Source organism: Hemiscyllium ocellatum, chromosome 11, assembly GCF_020745735.1.
Source record: "Hemiscyllium ocellatum isolate sHemOce1 chromosome 11, sHemOce1.pat.X.cur, whole genome shotgun sequence".
Classification (NCBI taxonomy): Eukaryota; Metazoa; Chordata; class Chondrichthyes; order Orectolobiformes; family Hemiscylliidae; genus Hemiscyllium; species Hemiscyllium ocellatum.
Genome location: NC_083411.1, coordinates 76,385,692 through 76,409,936, shown reverse-complemented (window position 1 = coordinate 76,409,936; position 24,245 = coordinate 76,385,692).

The following is a 24,245-nucleotide window of genomic DNA, read 5'->3' as shown; positions in this document are numbered from 1 at the left end:
CAGTGATAGATAGAGGGTCAGGGACAGGAAGAGGGTCAGGGATAGGGAGAGGGTCAGTATTAGGGAGAGGCTCAGGGATAGGGAGAGGGTCAGGAAGAAGGAGTGGGTCAGGGATAAGGAGAAGGTAAGGAGTAGAGAATGGGTCAGGGACAGGGAGAGGGTCAGGGGTAGGGAGAGGGTCAGGAGTAGGGAGTGGGTCAGGGATGGGGAGGGTCAGGGGTATGGAGAGGTCAGGGAAAGGTAGTGGTACTGGAATAGGGAGAAGTTCAGGAGTAGAGAGAGGGTCAGGGATAAGGAGAGGGTCAGGAGTAGAGAGAGGGTTAGGGACAGGAAGAGGATCAAGAGTAGGGTGTGAGTCAGGGATAGGGAGAGGGTCAGGCATAGGGAGAAGGTCAGGAGTAGAGAATGTGTCAGGGATAGAGATTGGGTCAGGGATAGGGCGAGGCTCCGGCATAAGGAATGGGTCAGGGATAGAGAGAGGGTCAATGTTATGATGAGGAACAGGGATAGGGAGTAGATCAGGGATAGGGAGAAAGTCAGGGGTATGGAGAGGGTCAGGGATAGGAAGTGGTGAGGGATAGAGAGAAGTTGAGGAGTAGAGATTTGGTCAGGGATGGGGAGCGGGTCAGGGATAGGGAGAGGGTCAGGAGTAGGGAGAGGGTCAAGAATAGGGAGAGGGTCAGGAGTAGGCAGTGAGTCAGGGATAGGGAGAAGGTCAGGAGTAGAGAATAGGTCAGGGATAGGGAGAGAGTCAGGTTTTGAGAGAGCGTCAGGGATAGGGAGTGGGTCAGGGACAGGGCGAGGCTCCGGGATAGGGAATGGGTCAGGGATAGAGAGAGGGTCAGGGGTATGGTAAGGATCAGGGATAGGGAGTACATCAGGGATAGGGAGAGGCTCAGGGGTATGTAGAGGGTCAGGGATAGGGAGTGGTGAGAGATAGGGAGAGGGTCAGGAGTATGGAGTAGGTCAGGGATTGGGAGAGGGGCAGGGATAGGGAGAGGGTCAGGAGTATGGAGTAGGTCAGGTGTACGGAGAGGATCAAGGATAGGGAGAGGGTTAGAGATAGGGAGAGGGGCAGGGATAGGGAGAAGGTCAGGAGTATGGAGTAGGTCAGGTGTACGGAGAGGATCAAGGATAGGGAGAGGGTCAGGGATAGGGAGAGGGTCAGGGATAGAGAGAGGGTCAGGGATAGGGAGCAGGTCAGGGGTACGGTGAGTGTTAGAGATAGGGATTGGATCAGGGATAGGGAGAAGTTCAGGAGTAGTGAGTTGGCTGGGATAGGGAGCAGGTCAGAGGGAGGGAGAGAGTCATGGATAGGGAGCGGGTGGGATGAGGAGAGGGTCAGGAGTAGATAGAGGGTCAGGGATAGGGGAATGGTCAGGCATAGGGAGAAGGTCAGGAGTAGAGAATGGGTCAGGGATAAGGAGAGGGTTAGGGTTAGGGAGAAGGTAAGGAGTAGGGAGAGGGTCAGGGATAGATAGAGGGTCAGGACTGGGGAGAGGGTCAGGAATAGATGGAGGGTCAGGCCCAGGAAGAGGGTCAGGCATAGGGAGAGGGTTAGGGATAGGGAGAGGATCAGGGATAGGGGAAGGGTCAGAGTAGGGAGAGGGTCAGGGGTAGGGAGAGGGTCAGGAGTAGGCACTGAGTCAGGGATTGGGAGAGGATCAGGGATAGGGAGAAGGTCAGGAATAAAGAATAGGTCAGGGATAGGGAGAGGGTCAGGTATAGGAAAAGGGTCAGGATAGGGAGATGGTCAGGGACAGGAAGAGGTTCATGTGTTAGGGAGAGGGTCAGGGATAGGTAGAGGGGGTCATGGATAGGGCGAGTGTCAGGGCCAGGGAGAGGGTCAGGGATAGGGAGAGGATCAGGAGTAGGGAATTGGTCAGGAGTATGGAGAGTGTCAGTGATAGGGACAGGATCAGGGATAGGGAGAGGGTCAGGACTAGGGAGAGGGTCAGGACTAGGGAGAGGGTTAGTAGTAGGTAGAGGGACAGGGACAGGAAGAGAGTCAGGGATAGTGAGAGGGTCAGTAGTAGGGAAAGGCTCAGGGATAGGGAGAGGGTCAGGAAGAAGGAGTGGGTCAGGGATAAGGAGAAGGTAAGGAGTAGAGAATGGGTCAGGGACAGGGAGAGGGTCAAGGATAGGGAGAGGGTCAGGAGTAGGGAGAGAGTCAGGAGTAAGGTGTGGGTCAGGGATGGGGAGGGTCAGGGGTATGGAGTGGGTCAGAGATAGGTAGTGGTCCTGGAATAGGGAGAAATTCAGGAGTAGAGAGAGGGTCAGGGATAGAGAGAGGGTCAGGAGTAGAGGGAGGGTCAGGGACAGGGAGAGGATCATGAGTAGGGTGTGAGTCAGGGATAGGGAGAGGGTCAGGCATAGGGAGAAGGTCAGGAGTAGAGAATGTGTCAGGGATAGGGAGTGGGTCAGGGATAGGGCGAGGCTCCAGGATAGGGAATGGGTCAGGGATAGCGAGAGGGTCAGTGTTATGGTGAGGATCAGGGATAGGGAGTAGATCAGGGATAGGGAGAGGGTCAGGGGTATGGAGAGGGTCAGGGATAGGGAGTGGTGAGGGATAGAGAGAAGTTGAGGAGTAGAGATTTGGTCAGGGATGGGGAGAGGGTCAGGGATAGGGTGAGGGTCAGGAGTAGGGAGAGGGTCAAGAATAGGGAGAGGGTCAGGAGTAGGCAGTGAGTCAGGGATAGGGAGAAGGTCAGGAGTAGAGAATAGGTCAGGGATAGGGAGAGAGTCAGGTTTCGAGAGAGCGTCAGGGATAGGGAATGGGTCAGGGATAGGGCGAGGCTCCGGGATAGGGAATGGGTCAGGGATAGAGAGAGGGTCAGTGTTATGGTGAGGATCAGGTATAGGGAGTAGATCAGGGATAGGGTGAGGGTCAGGGGTATGGAGAGGGTCAGGGATAGGGAGTGGTGAGGGATAGAGTGAGGTTGAGGAGTAGAGAATAGGTCAGGGACAGGGAGAGGGGCAGGGATAGGGAGAAGGTCAGGAGCATGGAGTAGGTCAGGTGTACGGAGAGGATCAAGGATAGGGAGAGGGTTAGGAATAGGGAGAGGGTCAGGGATAGGGAGCAGGTCAGAGGTACGGTGAGTGTTAGAGATAGGGATTGGATCAGGGATAGGGAGAAGTTCAGGAGTAGTGAGTTGGCCGGGATAGGGAGCAGGTCAGGGGGAGGGAGAGAGTCATGGATAGGGAGCGGGTGGGATGAGGAGAGGGTCAGGAGTAGATAGAGGGTCAGGGATAGGGAGAGGGTCAGGTGTAGGCAGTGAGTCAGGGATAGGGGGATGGTCAGGCATAGGGAGAAGGTCAGGAGTAGAGAATGGGTCAGGGATAAGGAGAGGGTTAGGGTTAGGGAGAAGGTAAGGAGTAGGGAGAGGGTCAGGGATAGATAGAGGGTCAGGACTAGGGAGAGGGTCAGGAATAGATGGAGGGTCAGGCCCAGGAAGAGAGTCAGGGATAGGGAGAGGGTTAGGGATAGGGAGAGGATCAGGGATAGGGGAAGGGTCAGAGTAGGGAGAGGGTCAGGAGTAGGGAGAGGGTCAGGGATAGGGAGAAGGTCAGGAATAAAGAATAGGTCAGGGATAGGGAGAGGGTCAGGTATAGGAAAAGGGTCAGGATAGGGAGATGGTCAGGGACAGGAAGAGGTTCAGTGTTAGGGAGAGGGTCAGGGATAGGGAGAGGATCAGGAGCAGGGAATTGGTCAGGAGTATGGAGAGTGTCAGTGATAGGGACAGGATCAGGGATAGGGAGAGTGTCAGGTCTAGGGAGAGGGTCAGGACTAGGGAGAGGGTTAGTAGTAGGTAGAGGGTCAGGGACAGGAAGAGGGTCAGGGATAGGGAGAGGGTCAGTATTAGGGAGAGGCTCAGGGATAGGGAGAGGGTCAGGAAGAAGGAGTGGGTCAGGGATAAGGAGAAGGTAAGGAGTAGAGAATGGGTCAGGGACAGGGAGAGGGTCAAGGATAGGGAGAGGGTCAGGAGTAGGGAGAGAGTCAGGAGTAGGGAGTGGGTCAGGGATGGGAGGGTCAGGGGTATGGAGTGGGTCAGAGATAGGTAGTGGTCCTGGAATAGGGAGAAGTTCAGGAGTAGAGAGAGGGTCAGGGATAGAGAGAGGGTCAGGAGTAGAGGGAGGGTCAGGGACAGGGAGAGGATCAAGAGTAGGGTGTGAGTCCGGGATAGGGAGAGGGTCAGGCATAGGGAGAAGTTCAGGAGTAGAGAATGTGTCAGGGATAGGGAGTGGGTCAGGGATAGGTTGAGGCTCCAGGATCGGGAATGGGTCAGGGATAGAGAGAGGGTCAGTGTTATGGTGAGGATCAGGGATAGGGAGTAGATCAGGGTTATGGAGAGGGTCAGGGGTATGGAGAGGGTCAGGGATAGGGAGTGGTGAGGATAGAGAGAGGTTGAGGAGTAGAGATTTGGTCAGGGATGGGGAGTGGATCAGGGATAGGGAGAGGGTCAGGAGTAGGGAGAGGGTCAGGAATAGTGAAAGGGTCAGGAATAGGGAGATGGTCAGGAGTAGCGAGAGGGTCAGGGATAGAGAGAAGTTCAGGAGTAGAGAATAGGTCAGGGATAGGGAGAGGATCAGGGATAGGGAGAGGGTCAATTGTAGGGAAACGACCAGAGATAGGGAGAGGGCCAGAAGTAAGGAGTGAATCAGGGATAGGGAGAGGGTCAGGAGTAGGGAGAGGGTCAGGGATAGGGAGAGGGTCAGGAATAGGGAGAGAGGAGGGAATGTATCAGGGCTATGGAGAGGGTTAGGGAGAGAGAGGGTCAGGGCTACGGAGAGGGTCACGGATAGGGAGAGGGTCAGAGATAGGGAGAGGGTCAGGAAGAGGGAGTGGGTCAGGGATAGGGAGAAAGTCATGGATAGGGCGAGTGTCAGGGATAGGGAGAGGGTCAGGAATAGGGAGAGGATCAAGAGTATGGAGTTGGTCAGGGATACAGAGACTGTCAGTGATAGGGACAGGATCAGGGATAGGGAGAGGGTCAGGACTAGGGAGAGGGTTAGGAGTAGGTGGAGGGTCAGGGACAAGAAGAGGGTCAGGGTTAGGGAGAGGGTCAGGGAAAGGGAGTGTGTCAGGAATAGGTAAAGGGTCAGGAATAGGGAGATGATCAGGAGGAGGGAGTGTGTCAGGGATAGGAAGAGAGCCTGGAATAGGGAAAGGGTCAGGAGTAGGGAAGGGTCAGGAGTAGGGAGATGGTCAGGAGGAGGGAGTCGGTCAGGGATAGGGAGAGGGTCAGGAGTAGGGAGAGTGTCAGGGATAGGGTCAGGGATAGGGAGAGGGTCAGGAATAGGTAGAAGTTCAGGAGGAGGGAATCGGTAAGGGATAGGAAGAGTCAGGAATAGGGAAAGGATCAGGAGTAGGGAGATGGTCAGGAGGAGGGAGTGGGTCAGGGATATGGAGAGTGTCAGGGGTATGGAGAGTGTCAGGGATAGGATCAGGTATAGGGAGAGGGTCAGGAGTAGGGAGAGGGTCAGGAGGAGGGAGTGAGTCAGGGATAGGGAAAGGGTCAGGAGTATGGAGATGGTCAGGAGGAGGGAGTCGATCAGGGATAGGGGGAGGGTCAGGAGTAGGGAGAGTGTCAGGGATAGGTAGAGGGTCTGGGGTATGGAGAGTGTCAGTGATAGGGACAGGATCAGGGATAGGGAGAGGGTCAGGACTAGGGAGAGGGTCAGGAGTAGATGGAGGGTCAGGGACAGGAAGAGGGTCAGGAAAAGGGAGAGGGTCAGGGATAGGGAAAGGGTCAGGAGTATGGAGAGGGTCAGGGATGGGGAGAGGGTCAGGGATAGGGAGAAGGTCAGGAGTAGTGAATAGGTCAGGGATAGGGAGAGGGTCAGGGATAGGGAGAGGGTCAGGAGTAGGGAGTGGGTCAGGGGTATGGAGGGTATCAAGGATAGGGAGAGGGTCAGGGATAGGGAGAGTGTCTTGGATCGGGAGAGGATCAGGAGTAGGGAGAGGTTCAGGGATAGGGAGATGGTCATGGATAGTGAGAGGGTCAGGGGTACGGAGAGTGTCAAGGATAGGGGAGCGTCAGGGGAACAGAGAGGGTCAGGATTAGGGAGAGGGTTAGGAGGAGGGAGTGGGTCAGGGATAGGGAGAGGGTCAGAGATAGGGAGAGGGTCAGGGGTATGGAGAGGGTCAGGGTTAGGGAGACTGTCAGGGATAGGGAAAGGGTCCTGTGAAGGGAGAGGTTCAGGAGGAGGGAGCGGGTCAGGCATAGGGAGAGGGTTTGGGATAGGGAGAGGGTTAGGAGTAGGGAGAGAGTCAGGAGGAGAGAATAGGTCAGGGATAAGGAGAGGGGCAGGGATAGGGAGAGGGTCAGGAGTAGGGAGTGGGTCAGGGGTACGGAGAGTATCAAGGATAGGGAAAGGGCTAGGGATAGGGAGAGAGTCAGGGATAGGGAGAGGGTCAGGAGAAGAGAGTGGGTCAGGGATACCGAAAGGGTCAGTGATACGGATTGGGTCAGGGATAGGGATTGGATCAGGGATAGGGAGAAGTTCAGGAGTAGAGAGTTGGTCAGGGATAGAAAACAGGTCAGGGATAGGGAGAGAGTAAGGGATAGGGAGAGGGTCAGGGATAAGGAGAGTGCCAGGAGGAGGGAGATGGTCAGGGATAGGGAAATGGTCAGGGATAGGGAGAGGTTCAGGGGTATGGAGAGAGTCAGGGATAGGGAGAGGTTCAGGAGTATGGAGAGTTTCAGCAGTAGGGAGTGGGGCAGGGATCCGGAGAGGGTCACGGAGAGGGAGAGTGCTCCTGGTAGGGAATAGGTCAGGGATAGGGTCAGCAGTATGGAGAGGGTAAGGGATAGGGGGAGAGTTTGGGATACGGAGAGGGTCTGGGATAGGGAGAGAGTCAGGGGTACGGAGTGAGTCAGGGGTACAGAGAGGGTCAGGGGTAGGGAGAGGGTCAGGGGTATGGAGAGGGTCAGGGATTGGGAGAGGTTCAGGTGTAAAGAAAAGGTTTGGGTAGAGAGAGGGTCAGGGTGAAATAAAGGGTCAGATGTAGTGGGGGGAGTCAGGCGTAGGGAGAGGGTCAGTAATATAAGAAGGTTGGGTTTGAGGAGAATTTTGAGGTTAGGGATAGTGTCAGGCAACATTTTCTCAATAACGATGCAAGATTAATTTCACATATACAATCAGTAATATAGATGCATAAATGCTCACCCTATAAATATTTTCAAAATACATACACCAAAACACACACAGAGTTTTCAGGAAAAGAGAAACAAAATGTAAATTTAACTCTGGGGATTGGCTTCCTGAAGCTAAAAGACAATTTGACTAAGGAAGTTAACGAGAAAGTGGATAGTAAGTTCTGGAGTCTGTTGTTCTGGCACATGTGGTAAAGTCAATAATTTCTTTCTCTGAAGTGTTGCAGCTTCAGTTTGCTCAGGAAATGTTCTTTCAATCACTCTTCCAAATGAACACACAGATTTCATCCCAATTTTACATGGCAGGAATTGGAGAGGTCAGCTGAGTAGCTTGTTATTCGTAGACTTGCCTCCGACTCTGTTTCTTCCTGGCTTTCCTCCAACTGAATCAACTAAAACGAAAAACATCTAAGTCACTGTGTAAACAGCTCCAGCACATTCTACAGCAACGTATGCAGTTATCACCAGGTACATGATTTCTGGGAAATCTTGCTCAAAACCAATGCCAGTGACCACAGTTTCAACTTTCAATGAATTCTTTAGAAAGAAACACTCCAGCTATGTCCACAAAATTTAAAATAAATTCCTATTTTCACAATCCTTCAAAATGTGAGTTCTTTCATCAATATTAAATATAAAGTTCTTTGTAAGCTAAGACCATAAAACATGGGAGCAGAAATTAGTCTGCCCACCAAGTCTGCTTCATCATCCAATCATGGCTAATAGGTTTCTCAACCCCACTTCCCACTTTATCCCCTTAACCTTTGAACCACTTGATACTCAAGAACCTCTCTATTTCAGTCTTAAAGATACGCAATGACCTGGCCACCACAGCCTTCTGTGGCAATGGATTCCATAGATGCACCATTCTCTGGCCGAAGAAATTTCTCCTTATCTCCATTCTCCTTTACTCTCAGGCCCCTTGGGTCCTCATCTCTCCTACCATTGGATAAAGATGTCCCACTTACCTCCATTATTAAGTCCAAAGTGACTCATCAGTAAACAGGGGTGCCCTCTCTCTGCATGTTGTATTAATTTTGATCTTGCAGCCAATTGTATTACCAGTGGTCCACAACAGATTCTTTTCAGTCAGTGTAGATCCTCTTGAGGCTAGCTAGCTGTGTGGTGTCTGCAGCCAGCCAACACTGTGGATCAAACTGGGCCGTATGGTACAATATGATTCGACAATTGATAACTGTGGGAACAGGAAGTTTGCAAACTTGCCATGATGAGATGCCTGTGTGAATGGATTGTAGGTAAATGCAATTTTTGCATTTCCTCAATGATAAACGAATGAGAAAAATGCCACGTCTCTTTTTCTCAATCCTAATTACATATTTTCTCTAATGGTTCTATGCATTCTTTTCTCCTGCCACTCCAGTCTTTATGGTTTAGTTTTTAGTTCCTCTCTCAATATGTATGCTAAGGGGATTTCTGATTTTACAATGTGAGGAATGTTTTGGACTATCTCAAAAAATGCCATATAAATATCATTTGGTTGATTACTGCAGTCTACTTTTCAGTATGCTTGAATACCATAGTCTATTGTTGATGCTGTAAATGCTCGTGGAGAAACTAATTGTGATTAAGCATGGACTCATGACAGAAATCAAAAATATGATCATTCAACAGATCATGTTACAGTACAGTGGGCCAATGAGCCCGTCTTGCCCGTGCTGACTCTGTAAATAAGCCACATTAATTAATCTCACTTCCTTGCTCTCTTCCTATAGCTCAGAATATTATTCTTTGTCAAAGATGTATCACTTTCAGTTTTTTAAAATGGTTATTTAATCTTGTTCCATCACTCATTCAAGCTGTGCATTCCAGATCATAACAACATCCTAGATAAAAAAAAATCTAATTTCCCCACTGATTCTTTTCTCAATTATCTTCTATCTACATCCTCTGGTTACAGATCCGCATGCCAATGGAAAGGGTTTGGCCTTATTTACTCTATCACAGCCTCATCTAAATTTGAGTACCTCTGTTAAATTGACCCATAATCTGCTCTGATCCATGGAGAACAATCTCAGATTCTCTAGGCTCTCCACTTAAATCTTCGTGAGTGACATGCCTGTGCCACCAGGGGCTTATTGACTTTCCCAGCTGCAAAACGCAATGCATAAATGAAAGGTTGTTAAAAAGGTGGGTCATGTTCTTCTTTATTTCAGTTTCCTTCTCTCGTCTCAACCTAAATGGGAATATAATACCAAATGTTCTGCAATACCCATGTGTCCTGTGAAAGTACTACACACTGGTCTTGACAGTGACTCCAAAATCTTGAAAATGTTGTTTTGAAAAATTATTAACAATGATGTGCATATTTCAGCAGCCCCCAGCTGATCTCCAATGGCATCACTATGGAAGCTAAATAATGCTGTCACTAAAATGTCTTTGAATTGCTGCTCCTCTTTGTCTCTGCATTTATCTTCTGTCTTGCTTCTTTCACTTTAACTCTATTTTTGCTTTTCTCTTTGCTTCCTCCATTTCTCCCCCTCTTTAAGAAAATACTTCATGACGCTCTCTTAGCTTCTTAAAACCTCTTCCTAAAATAATGCCACAACGCCATCAGAGGGGAGGTGACGGACGAGTGATGTTATTGCTGGACTATTAATGCAGAAACTCAGGTAATGTTCTGGTGACCCAGGTTTGAATCTTGCCACGATAGGTGGACAGATTTCAAATTTTAAAAATCTGGAATTAAGAGTCTAATGATGACGGTAAGTCAACTGTCTGTTGTTGGTTCACTAATGTCCTTTAAGTAAACTACTATCCTTCCCTAGTCTGGTCTACATGTGACTTAAGACCCACAGCAATGTGGTTGACTCTTATCTCCCCACTGGGCAATTAGGAATGGGCAATAAATGCTGGCCTGGTCAACGTCGTCCTCATCCTGTGACTGAGAATAAAAAAGCTGTGCTCTACATTTTACACTCACTCGTGACCATCACTCTCCCAGTGTGTGAGGGAAGCAACACAGGGGTCAATTTAAGTTACTTCTATCCATGAGTTTTGCAGAATCCAACTTGCTTTGCAGCCACCCTGTCAGTATTGAATTAGAACCAGAATGAAGTTTTCCTGTCACGTGTACTCAAGGACAAAAGCACAAGAGTACAGTGAAAAGTGTCCAATGTCGCCACGCATGGCACCATCTTAGATATGAATACCTAGTTACAAATTTCAGGTACTAAAATAAATTAGGTACAAAAAAAGGCTAAAAGTTCCACATTGACAGTATAGGAACCTTTCTACATGATGTCATAGCAGCCAAGTTTTTTTTAAGATCAGGGAATTGGCATTCACCTTCTGAAAGTTATGCTGTGCACAATATTACCTTACAAATTTTTAATTCATCAGTATTAAATTGCTTTTCCTGCTATTTTAGAAGGCGTTAATCTGATTTTAATTACCCCAATTAAAATTAGCGAAGTAATTTCTTATGAATGTGTTAACGACATTCGGTAATATCCCTATGTAATTTTTAGCTTATTATAATTTAAGATGCACTATAAGCAACTGCAGTAAAACAAATGTAGGTTTCCATGTACCAGTGGGAGTAGGTTTGTGTAACTTTTTTTGTTTCAAGATCTAAATTCAAATTCCTTCAGAAAAGTCGTAATGTAAAATTACTCAAACAACACAGACCAGTATAGATAATTACTGGATACTTTTTGTTTCAGGAAGACACAAAGAGACAACAAATATTTTCACAAATGAGTTTTACCAGATAAATTCTGAGTAATTAAACCTTAACTGAGTTATGGTCAGCCTCTCAGGTATTTGACTGATGGATGTGACTTATTCAATTCATATTTTATGCAAGATTTAAAATTTGATTTTTAAAAGGCCTTTATATTTTTATCATTCCTAGTGCTACATATACGATGAAAATATATTTCCAGTCTTTTTTTGGTATAGCAACTAAAAGGACTAATGCTGACTCTCTTGCAATCTTGGATAAACCATTTCTAAACAATAGACATCGATAGTGAATGAAAACATGAAAAACATATTCTTTATATGAACATCATTATATGTAACAAGCAATGTGTTAGCATTCATTTTATCATTTATCTGTCCTTTCAGCATAAATAATGAAGTAAAATGGGTCTGAACAGACCCTGAGTTGTTTTTTTGGGGGGACGTGGGGAGGGTACTATGGGGGTGATGGGAGTTTTGGACACCTGCTGAAAAGCCGGTGCTTTTCAGATGCTTACCGCCTTCTTGGAAGGCCCAGCATTATTGAATACCAATTAGGCACTTGTTAGGACAACAGTGGGTCTTCTTTGGGACCAGAACCTCAAGGGTGTCTTTAAATGAGGTATCACCTTGGGAGATGACAAACACGCTACATAAAACTGAAATCGAGTGGAGGCAGGAAAGTGACAGGTTCCCTACCTGTCACCATCCCACCTGATCAAATGGTCTCTCCATCTCAAAATTCATCATGTGGAGAGGATAATATCACGACCTGTGCTATTGTCTCTAAAATGGCTTCCTGATAAAAAGTTTGTATATCGCCTGTGACACTGCTCACAGATAATCTGATAACTCCATCCCTCAATAGTTCAGCCACACCATTGCTATCAGACGCAAATTCACATTTTATTACCATGCAGGGAAGAGGCCATTGAATCTGCACCAGCTCTGTTACCTAGTCCAACCCCATTATCTACTACCACTTCCCTGTTTTTTCACCATATCCCTGTGCACATTACAATTTAAATAACCCATCTCTAACAACTACTTGCTGTTAGGTGGGGAATCCATCTAACAGCAAGGAATTTGTGTTGCAGATGTTTCGTCCCCTGTCTAGGTGGCCAAACAGAGAACAGCCAGGGAATTCCTAGAGGCATGGCACTCATCCACAGATTCAATCAATAAGCACATCGACCTGGACCCAATATACCGGCCACTGCAACGGACAGCTGGAACTGACAACCGGAAGCGACAGATTCAAACCACTACAGATGTCGGAGGAAAGATCACAGAAGTGCTTCACAGGAGGCTCCCAAGCACTGAGGATGTCACCTAGACAGGGGACGATACGTTTGCAACACAAATTCCCAGCTCGGCGAACAGAACCACAACAACGAGCACCCGAGCTACAAATCTTTTCACAAACTTTGAACAGCAAGGAGCCACATTGGAACAGCTCCCTGACAAAGCTGAGAACATGCCTCAGCAGCAGGGGCAGGAGGTGGGCAAGTTCGTGGGTTGGCTGTCCACTCTACAAATGAGGTCAGCAATTTATATCATTCGGGTTGCTATTCAAGGCCATTGAGGAGATGATGTCAACACTTTGTCTAGAGGTTCTGCGGCCAAAGACTGGGTCATAAACTGGAAGGCAGCCTGCAGGTACCAATGATTCCACAAAAGCGCATCTCTTTTGATTAGAGGAACGTCCCACCCTGGGCCACCATGAGCCTATGATTGCCGTGTGCCTGTCCTATGCTTTGAGACAGTGTCTTTAGGCATATTACTTGTGTTGCAGCATCTATATGTGCAGCCAGAGCTGCTGAGATTTCAGAGTTATCAGCCTCATTGTCATTAGTTGGACAGTGGGGCCAAAAGTGGCCAAATTGATGACTCCCCCTGGTAAAATCCATGAAGTGATCCAATTGGTGGTGAATGGAGATTTGGGACTCACATTTGAGCCTGACCTGAGATTTCAAGACTGCACTAAAATGTTGCCCATTGAATCGTTGAGAAATTGTACTATACAAAGTACTGGAAATACAGATCTCACAAATATACTTGTTTATATAATTTTACAAAAGTAGCTTGAAAATTCTAATTATTGTTTCTCTTTCCTTCTCAAAATCTCACTTCTTTAAATTGCGCAATCTGATATATTACATTAATATGTGATGATTGACAGCAACATTCTAAAATTAAACTTGAGAAAAAATTGTTTCAGTTCTTGCTATGTTCTCACATTCAACCTCAAGAAAAGGTTTCTGCAGGTATACTGGCAGGTGGTGCTGTGATTGCAACATTTTGCCACTAATGTTACATTACTGTCAATCATCTGGAGTTAAGCTCCTTATGCCAGTTCTAATTTAATGCATTTGCCAAAGCATGTTGCTCAGAAAGCAGCAGGCATCTTGCTTAAGGTAAGTAAAGGTAACCACACTGTACTTACCTCAAGCCCTCATAAATCTTGTATGATTCATTACTCTGCTCACATTTTGCCAATTACTTCGGACACAGCTTCTGTAGCTCCTTTTGCTCCCAACAACTTTGTTTTACAACAGTGTTGCGTCTCTCGTTGTTCTTACCGCTTTTGTTAATTTTCATGATCTTTGATGAACTTCCTCCAGTGAAGGTCTAACCTTAATTAATTTTCCCTGATAGAGAGCTATCTTTAAGTGCTGTGCTTTCTGAAGTGTGGTCTGACTTTAATTAATTCACCCCTGTGAATCCACAAACTTTAATTAATTCCTCCAGTGTAATGTTGACCTGGCCTCCCCCAGTAAAGTCCTGATCTTGTTTTCCAGTGAAGCCCTAATCTTTAATTATTTTTCCCCGGTGATAACTTGGTTTTGCAAGTAATTTCCCCAGTGATTCTCTGATCTTAATTACCTTCTCCAGTGCAGCCCTGATTTTAATTAATATCCCTTGTGAATCACAATCATTACTTTTTTCATTTTCCCAAGACACCTCAATGTTAATTCATTTTTCATAATGGGGGCCTGGATTTGAAGTAATGCCTCCAGTGCAATACTTTTCATTAATTAATTCTCCCCAGTGAAGCTGAAACATTAATTATTTTTCCTCAGTGGGACTTAGATCTTAATGAGTATTTCCCAGAGAATTCCTAATCTTTCAATCATTTTCCCAGTGGTGCCCTGACCCAGATTCCTTTCTCCCCGTGCATCCTTCACCTTTAGCTATTCTCCCCAATTAGAAAATGGGTGAAAATTTCCCCGTCTTTGAGGTGGCACGAATTAATCGGACAAGAGTTCCACAATCAGATTCTTGCCATCCAGGTAAAGTTCTTTTCAGTTCTCCCGCCTTAAATGGCAAGTCCATGATCGTGCTGTTGGGTGATGAGAAACTCTTTTCCAAGCATTTGTATCTCATTATGAGCCTAACTTGCGGTACTATCATTCCAATCTTCCTCTCTTTCATCGAGAAGTGCAAGCTTGCAAAAAGCACCCAATTGTTGAACTTGAGTGGATACTTGGTGGTTTGTCATATCAGAGTCCCTTGCAGCGTATGGAGCGGTTGAGCTGCCCAGTCAGCTTCCCTTTTTCTCTTCTACACAAGGTGTCTTACTCTTCCTAGACCCTTCATCCACACAACCTGGCATCAGCAGATCACAGCATCATCATGCTGGGGCTCAGCTTAACTCAGCCATGATTTCGAGGCTTCAAGCATGTACATTGGAACTTGCAGTTCGGTTAGCACTGAGGGACAATCAGACATCTGATGTACCGAAACAGGATTTTTAGCAGTGACATGGAATCAGGCATCCAGTACACCTTTGTCTGCTTTTTAGTGCACAAGATCTTGAGCAATGAATTGACAGTCAACATTTTCTGTGGTTGGTCTGATCTAAGGAGAGGCGAGTTGGTGGCAATTTAACTGAACAATCAATGTTTCAAGTAGGGATGGGCAATTTACTGTACTGCGATAGTATCAGAAGAGCAGCATGTGACAACAGCTTATGTGCCAAACGCACTGAATATGCTTTGAAGAAAATGGAGATGTCAAAGAAGACAAGTGTTGAGTTTGTAAGAGTGGGCTGCAATCAGTCAAGGGGCTGATATCATCCCAGTCAAAGGGGGTAACCACAGGCAGTAAGGCATTTGGTCCTGTCCATCAGGATCTATGTTCTTGCAGTCCAGAGTTTAGGACACAGTTGGTCCTCCAGATGAAGTGCAAACCCTCTGGCTTAATTTAGAACCAGCAACACAGAAAAGATTTATCCTGTGCAGTAATCTGTAAAAACTTGAGTGGCCAAGAACTATTTAAGGTAAAAATTATCAAATTTATTTCTTAAAATGTAACAGATAATAATTAACTAACGACTATTTACAATTCCTTCCTCGAACCTATCTTTTACCTTCCCTTCTATAATACTAGTCCAATAAAACTCCTAATTAAGATTTACAGAAAGTTTCAAATGTTAAAACCAGCCAGCTGTTGAATCTTCTCTTTGTTTTCCTCGGTAGATTTGCTCTCCAGGTCAGTGTTGAGGTTTTTCCCTGTGCAAACGTCTCTTCTACACAGGTACCTCACAGAGAGTTCTGACTAGCAGCCTTCATCTCTTGGTAGTTCTCCTTCTAACTGTTTAATTTTTCCCGACCTTATACACCAAAGCATCGGATTGTGTAATTGGTTTGTAAGATTGTCCATATACTCAATTCAAACTTGATTGGAATTTGGTATTTTCTGGGGTATAATTTAAACTGATTGGCCTAATTCGAATCTGTTTAATTGCTTCCAGGCAACCAGCTACCCCATTAGCTGGAGCACATGTTACATTGTGTCTTATTGAGAACGCTTGGTGCTGTCACTGCTAGCTTTCACTCTCTTAAAGGTACAGTATACCGTCATCTTCATAAAGCTGGCTCATGCTGTCATCTCTGCTCACACTGGAAAATCTAATGGGATCACCTCGATTTGTGTTCAGAAAGGAAAAGGACTGACATCTGCCCATTACTTTATGTACCAATCTCTTGAGAAGTGAGGGGTTAGCTTGTTTCTGTTTTATACCACATGTTAATACTTCAGCTTTAAAATCTCCTAAAATGTTTAATTTCTTCCAAAAACAAATATCCATTCAGACCTGTTTTAAAAATTAAATATATAGCATGAAACAACTGGAGGTCTTTTGTTTTTTGTCCATCCAAAATTGCCCTTAAACTGTTTGGCTTACTTGGGCCATTTCAAGTCAACAATATTGATGCGGATCTGGAGTTATATGTGGTTTGACAGGCAGATTGCCTTTCTTTAAGGGTTTTGCTGAATCAGAAGGTGTTTTAGAACAATTTATGATAGCTTCATCGTCACCATCAACAAAACTAGCCTATAATTCAAGATTTATTGAATGAATTCAAATTCAATGAGCTGCTGTAATTATATTCAAACTCATATCTCTGATGTATTATCCTGGGCCTCTAGTGATATTGCCACTACACTGCTGTCCTTACCCTGGCAAAAACAGATAGTGCTTTCATAGCTTCTTTGAACTGTCAATCAAATCGGGAACTCAGAAATCCCTGTGAAGAACATTATATCTTTTGAAGCTCAGCCAAGCATTCAGCCTTTTGGAGAATGTTAACAAAGAACTTGACTGAAACTGCATAATCACATGATAATTTTTCTTCCAACATGCACAAGACTGCTTGTCAATCAAAGCAGTCCATCAGAAGACTTTTTTAAAAAAACTTTAACAGTTGAATATTTAGGCTTAACAGTGTTAATCATTTCTTTCCTTGCAACTTACAACTCTCAAAAGGAATGTCTGTCTAACACTGTTAAATTCAAGTGGTCCTGCTGAACATGGACTTTCTTTCTGAGCTGGGAATAAAAATGTCTCTTTAGATATTTAGGTGTGACTTCCACATCCAAATCCTACTGACTTTTAAAGGACTTGGAGTCTTCATGACTCCATGAAAATCTGGCCTCTAGTTTCTAAAGAAATTCCTCCTGAGCTAACCTAATCTTCAAACAATTTTCCCCAATGAAAACTTGATCTTAATTAATTCTCCCTGTTGAATTATTGCTTAACTGCAAAAGAGCAATTGTGTCAGCACTCATGTCAAAAAGGCTTTTATTAGGCAGAAAATGAAAGATGTCAGTGGACAATTAAACTGAGAGGACTACGGGTGCTGGAGATCAGAATCAAGCCCACTGATGAAGGGCTTATGCCTGAAACATCAATTTTCCTGCTCCTCGGATGCTGTCTGACCTGCTGTGCTTTTCCAGCACCACAATTTTTGCCTTTGAATGCAATTGAGAACAAGAAGGTTTAGAGGGGAATAAAAAAAGCAGCTCAGAGAAGAAATGAGAGAGTATGTAATGAGACTGACTGCTAATGGAAAAGGGAACACAAAGTCTTCTCTCGACATACAGAAAGGAAAAGAGTTGTGAGATTACCATATTGTAAATTCATTCCTTTGGTATGAAGCTTCACCTATTGGGTTTTACATCAAACAATTGGATGCTTTGAGGCCATGAATTTTTACATTCATTAAATGTAATGCAGGGAGCAACCTTCAGGTAGTTGGTCATTGCGTATATTACCGTAACAAAACATGTTGTTTTAAAGAATAAATTTGCAGGACAACCACTAGGCATCTGAGACTTGGGCTGGAATGTACTGGTTATGTGGAGAGATTAGACAGACTGGCATTATTTTTCTTGGAGTGGAGGAGATTGAGGGAGGACCTGATTGAGATGCAGAATATTATGAGGGGCATAGATAGAGTACACAGATAGAAATGTCTCCCTTTGGTGACCCAGGAGCATAGATTTAAGGTAAGAGCCAGGAGGTGTAGAGGGGATGTGAGAAAACCATTTTTTCACCCAGAAGGGAGTCGGAATCTAGAGCTGACTGCCCATTAGGGTGATCGAGGCAGAAACCATCATAACTTATACAAAGTATTTGGATGTATATTTGCGGTTTCAAAGACATACAAGCTATGTGCCAAGTGTTGGAAAGTTAGGTACTTGTGTTTGACTGGTGTAGACATGTTGGGTCAAAGGTGCTCTTTCTGTGCTGTAGGCCTCTATGATTCATTGTTGGAATTGTTCCCCATCATACAGCAAGGAAGGCTAAGAGAAGTTATGTTTGGGATATTTAAAACTATTGTGTGACTTGACAAATCACCACAAAACTCAAGGTAAAGGTTGAAATCGTTCTTGAAGCACTTGTAGGGAAAGACAGTCGTAGATAATAATCTGAAAAGTCACAAGTTCCCATTTCTTATATGTACCTCAAGTCACATGCACATACCCTTATTCAACTCCAATGAATATACAATCACATGTTAAACAGATATATCCATGTCTATTTATTTAATTCCTGTGAAACGTGCATCAGGCATTGTTCTTATTTATTCAAGGTTTCACAAATCTCACTGAATGTGCTATCTAAGCTGACCCCATTTCCATGCCTTTTGCTCTATTCTGATTCCGTATCCTGTCGAGAGTACATCTGCTAACCTTCTATACTGCACCTTTGGGTGTACATGTTACTTTACTAAAAGACACTTGTAAATAAAACCACTTAAACCTTTCAAAACCATTAAGTGCTTCGACAGAACAAATAAAAATATGCTGTATCAATTTGCTGTATAGGTTCAATCTTAAGGTTAATGGTGAAGGAACCAGAGATGTTGGGGGGAAAGAAAATACAGAAAAAGGCACAATGGTTTAGAATCCACCACTTGTTAGGGCAGTGGAGACAAATTCAATAGTAACCTTCAAGGAGGAACTAGATAAGTATGTGAAAGAGAAAAACTACATGGATAAGAAGAAAAAGCAGGGGAGTAGGATTAATTAGATTACTGATCAAAACGTCTGGCCCAGGCTTGACTACATGTACAATCTCTCACCTTTGTGCAGGAGTATTCAGTAAGTCTTGGTTTTATAAAGATAAAATTACTGCATCCGACACTCAAAGTAATATATAGAATTAAGATTTAACATGATAATATGATAGCACTGCAGAGTCTCTTGAACCGGACAAAGAAATTTTGCATCTGGGAGCTTTCAGGAAACAAAATGCAAGGCACAATTTAAATAACAGATGATACGATTTTAATATTGTAAAGTGGAGGGAAACATTCCTGAAATCCAACCCTCTTTTGCACAATACCAAGACAGATAGTGCTTTCATGGACAGGGCAATGCTTAAATCATTTCAAATGACTGTTTTTGAGGTCAGTAGCCATGCAAATGGACTGTTTTGTTTCTTGCATTGCCATTACTTTTTCAGCATTGCTACGGCAGAACTAATGTTTTGAAATCTTCCTGTCAACTATATTTAATAATGCCTTGGAATTCAAAACTAATTTTTCATATACAGAACCCTAGATGATTTTTTGGAAAGAAGTAATCATCACAGCAGAACGAAACACACCAAAAAATGACCAGTTAGATGTATATCTTTGATTTGTTCCCCTTTGTGATCTCAGGATATTCCAAAGTACATTACATCCAACAAGATAAAGTTGAGGAGTATGCACTGTTTTAATGGTGGGAATGCAACAGTGGAACCCCATAAATAACTTTTAAATAAATGATGGGATCGCCTGTTTTGTGGTGTTAGCTGATAGCTGTACGTTATGATGTGGAGGTGTTGGTGTTGGACTGGGATAGGCAAAGTCCGAAGTGACATGACACCGGGTTATAGTCTAACAGGTTATTTTTAAATCACAAGCTTTCAGAACACTGCTCCTTCGTCAGGTGAAATTTGCTGTGAGATCTTTTACCTGTCTGATAGGGAAGATGGTTTAATGTCTCACCTATACTGGGGCAATTCTAAAAGTGCAGCTGTCTCCAGGGACTTATATCAGGAAGGACAGCCTGAGAGGGTGGTGGAGGCAGTTTCTATCATGGATTTCAAAAGGGAATTGGACAACTATCTGAACAGGAAAAAAAAAATTGCAGATTTAAGGAATCAGGTAAAGCTTTGGGATTAGATAAATTGTAATGATCTGGCATGGACAAAAGAGGTGAATGGGCTCCTTCAGTGTTATAACAATTCTACTACATTGATACTATAAGTTAATCTTCATGTTAATGTTAACACTAGAGTGAATCTGGGTTATATGTTAATGTCTTTAGAGTGGGATTTAAGCTACCGCTGAGGCACAACAAGGAACATAGGGCTCTGGTTAACTTCAGTAGCTTAGTTCTCTGTTTATATTTGAATGAATCCTGTTTTAAGGATCAGCAGAATGTTAATTCAAATATCCAATAATATGCATACTCCAGCATTCTGAACATTTAACTAAAGATGACTGATTGTCGTTTTATGAGAACAAGCTGTTCGATCTGTAATTTTCTACAATATGCACACTGAAATATTAAATGCTACCAAAACCAATAACACAAGCAACTTAGTGACATAAAGTATTAAAAGGCTTTTTCTCCAATATAGTCAAAAATAGAACTAAAATCTGGCAAACCCCGAATTACTGTCAAACTATTTTGATAAAAATAAATTAAAAAGCTTTCATGTTTTTGGGAATGAAGGTCAAACAGAATGGAGCCTGGAATCTATGGTAATAATTGGTACATCAGTAAAATGGGGAGAAATCTAGTAGTCCTTAAAGTGGACAGGGAAGTCACGATGCACGGTTAACATGCACCCATTGCTTCAGAAACAGGCAGCATGCTATCCTCCTTTCATATTTAACTGATGACAATGTCTAGCACTGAAAAAGAAAAATATGCTGAATGTCTGATCATCTAAGCAAGGGCCACAAAATCTTGAGTTGAGTGTGTGTTCAAGTCAACTTGTACTATATAAGGTCAGCTTTCACCTTTTAAAGGGAAAGGGTATTTTGGATGGAATAGGTACTGGAATTTATTCTGAAAGTCACTATTTTTATAATCCATTTATGGGAAATAGGCGCAACCAACACTTATAACCAATTCCCAATTGCCCAGAGGCAGTCAAGAGTCAACCACGTGGCTGTCCATCTGGAGTGACATGTCAGCCAGACCAGGTAAATGTGGCAGATTTCCTTCCCCAAAGGACATTAGTGAACACCGATGGGATTTTATGACAATGGTCATTGTTAGGCCAGCTTTTAATTCCAAATTTTCTATTGAATTCAGATTTCACTATCTTCCATGTGAGGTTTGAACCCATTTTCCCAGAACATGAGCTTGGAGTTCTGGATCACTTATCCAGTTATATTACCACCATTTTGTTTACCGAAGAGATACATGGGAATGGCACAAAAGAAAGGCTAGTTCCAGTGTTCTCTGAGCCAGCACAGAATGATTTGGTGTAAGAGTTAGAGAGGAGGGGAGTTACAGCCCGAGTACCTCACTACATTGGCTTAAGCAGTTCAAGCACCGCACAAGAGTGAGCGAGGTCAGAGAACACATCTTCAAATGCTTCTCCAATGGCAGGGTCACAACTTTGCAACAGTCCATACTCATTCCACTTAATGAACAACAATCTCTCGATCACAGCTAATACCTCAAGTTTATAGCTTTACCTCAACCTCACACAGTTAGGACTGATGTCATACATTTCTCACAGCTTAAGCACACTTCCAGTTATTTAATAGTAAAAGCCACATCACCCAGAAAATACTGAACCACCTTTGTTGGAACACATTTCTGTCATTTGCAGGATAAGATGGCTCAAAGCAAAAGACATTAGTAATTAATCAGCAGGCAACAGGTATATCTGCATGTCTCAGCTTACAAAGGGGACCATAGCTATCATCTTTGGAGCAGCCATGACTGAAACTATGGTGAGATGAGTGATGGAGCTGAAAGCATCAAAATTGACTGATTGCTTGAACCTGTTTTTCCTCCCTCTACAATATGTTCTGAATTATAAACAGCAGATGATCTAAACTTGCATTTCTTGATTTATCTGTCCTCTCACAACAATTACACCTCTTCAGATACCCAAAAATTACAACCTGGCCAGACCATACTTCAAAAGTGTGAGGTGCAAAAAGATAGATGATGAAGGCACACCCTGATGTTCGCAACTAGCTCAGAGATTAACAATGTGCACACTTTAGAAAGCAGCATGAGGCATGGGCAGATGTGCCTGCAATCTCCCTAGGTGGACAATGTAGGGTCAGCTTGCAGTGCATGTGGTAATACATGAACTCTGCTACTTAGGAATCTGAAAATACATTAAAGTTGCAACACTCTGATACATGCTGATGGATATGCACACTGAAATACATGCAGCATTTACAGGCTTGCTTCAACATTGAGAATTTTTAAAAATAAAAATCAGTGGACATCACTGGCAAGATTTATTGTCCATCACTAATAGAGGAGAAAGTGGGATCATTCCTGATGAAGGGCTTATGCCTGAAACGTCAATTTTCCCGCTCCTTGGATGTTGCCTGACCTGCTGTGCTTTTCCAGCACCACACTCTCGACTCTGACCATTACTAATGCCCAGAATGTAGTTGAAGGCTGGAATGGAAAATTTCCTTCCCTAAAGCACACTGGTGAACCAGATGCTTTTTGCAATAATCAGCAATGGTTATTCAGTCACCATTAGGTTAGTTTATTAATTCAGATTTTTAACTGGATTCAGATTTCACCATCTGCCATGGTGGGATTTGAAACCATTGCTCCAGAACATGAGCTTAGTGTTCCGGAGGAGGTTGTACTGACATGTGCAGTATTTTCCACAAGGAATGGAGCCAATCGTTTCCAGTGTGGAAGTGGTTGTGAACTCCTGGGGACTCAGTTATGATGGTGTGATGGCCAATATTTATCTCACCTAACTTCTGGGTGCTGCAGGGAAGCTTAGGCTGAAGACATATGAGTGGAGCCTGATCTCACTTTAGCTTAGACTGTGCCCCCGTCATGGCTGCTGATACCAATGTTCAAAATGGTGTATGGGGTATCACAGAAATCCGGCAATCTATGCTTGAACTAAACCTTTCTGAGGAATGCCTTGAGGGAGTGACAGTGTCTCTCTCAGGATGATAACATTTGTCCACCATCTAGTACAAATTGCCTTGTGCCATTGTGTTACCTGTCAGGTAGCTGCTGCTGCCAAAGTCAAAACACTACAGTTCAAAGATAAATATGCCAAGGCCAGAGCTAGGTGATAATGAGTGTGACATGTTCACTGCCATGTAGTATAGAGCTCCTCCTGGCATACCAAGCACTGGAAATATTACTTAAATCTTCCAATGCTCTGTTCGATGGCATTCCTCAAGGGAGCATGGCTCTAGTTCTCTGGATGCAGCCCACGCTTGTGAGGGTAGTGATGCAAGTGAGGCAGGTGGTCAGTGGATAGCCCTTTTCTCCAAATAGCCACTGCCCAGTTCCTCAAGGTGCCTCAAATACCGGTAGGACAGCAAACTGCTGTAGGAGGAAAAAGTATTATGCTATACTTGCATGAATTGAACTCTATGGTTGTTGAATCTATAATAGTACATTCAGGGAGCCGACTCCTTTGTGATTGGTGTACTTTTATAAGTTTGATGCCTGTAATATATCTTCAGCGAAATGGAACGGTCCAACAAATAGTTCCATGTTGCAGCCTATTCCTTAGGCAAGGAGAATTCCAACCTGATGGTATCCTGCATCTTCCAACTCAGGATACTTGTCTTCTTTTTCCCATCTTCCACTTTGAATTGCTCTGAGATGAAATGGGAAAGGTGGAGAAGTTGTTGATTTGAAATCAGGGAATTCCTACCGTGTGGAAGCAGGCCATTCAGTCCCTTAGGTCCACACTGACTCTCTGAAGAGCATCCCACCTCAGACCCACCCCAACCCTGTAACCCCGCATTCTCCATGGCTAATCCATCTAATGTACATATCCCTGCAGACTATGGGACAATTTAGCATGGCTAATTCACCTATGGACTGTGGGAGGAAACCAGAGCACCCTGAGGAAACCCACGCAGACACAGGGATAATGTGTAAATTCCACACAGAGTAGATTTAAACTTGGGTCATTGGCACTGTGAAGCAGCAGTGCTAGCCATTGAGCCACAATGCCGCTCGAATGCTTCTCTCCACGTTTACTGTGAGACTGGCTGAGTATTGCCAGCATGTACTGTTTCTATTTCACATTTCTAGTGCCAGTGTATGTTCCCTTTTATCCTCCTGCATCTGGACGGGATGATCTTCAGAAGGTCGTTGTGGACTTGATGGGCTGAACGATCTTCTTCCACCCTGTAGGGATTCTACGATCCTCAGTCTGTGTTGTCTCTGTTTAATTCTTCCTGTCTCTGTTGCAGGCCATGATGAATGAGCACTACAGCATGTAGGAGTTGCAGCAAATGACCACAGCGATGTGTAGAGGGGTGAGGTATGTAAGTAGGAGAAGGGGCCTGACTACTGCTGAATCATGTTCAGAGAAGGGATTAGCTGGAGCTCTGAGCTTGAAGCAGAGAG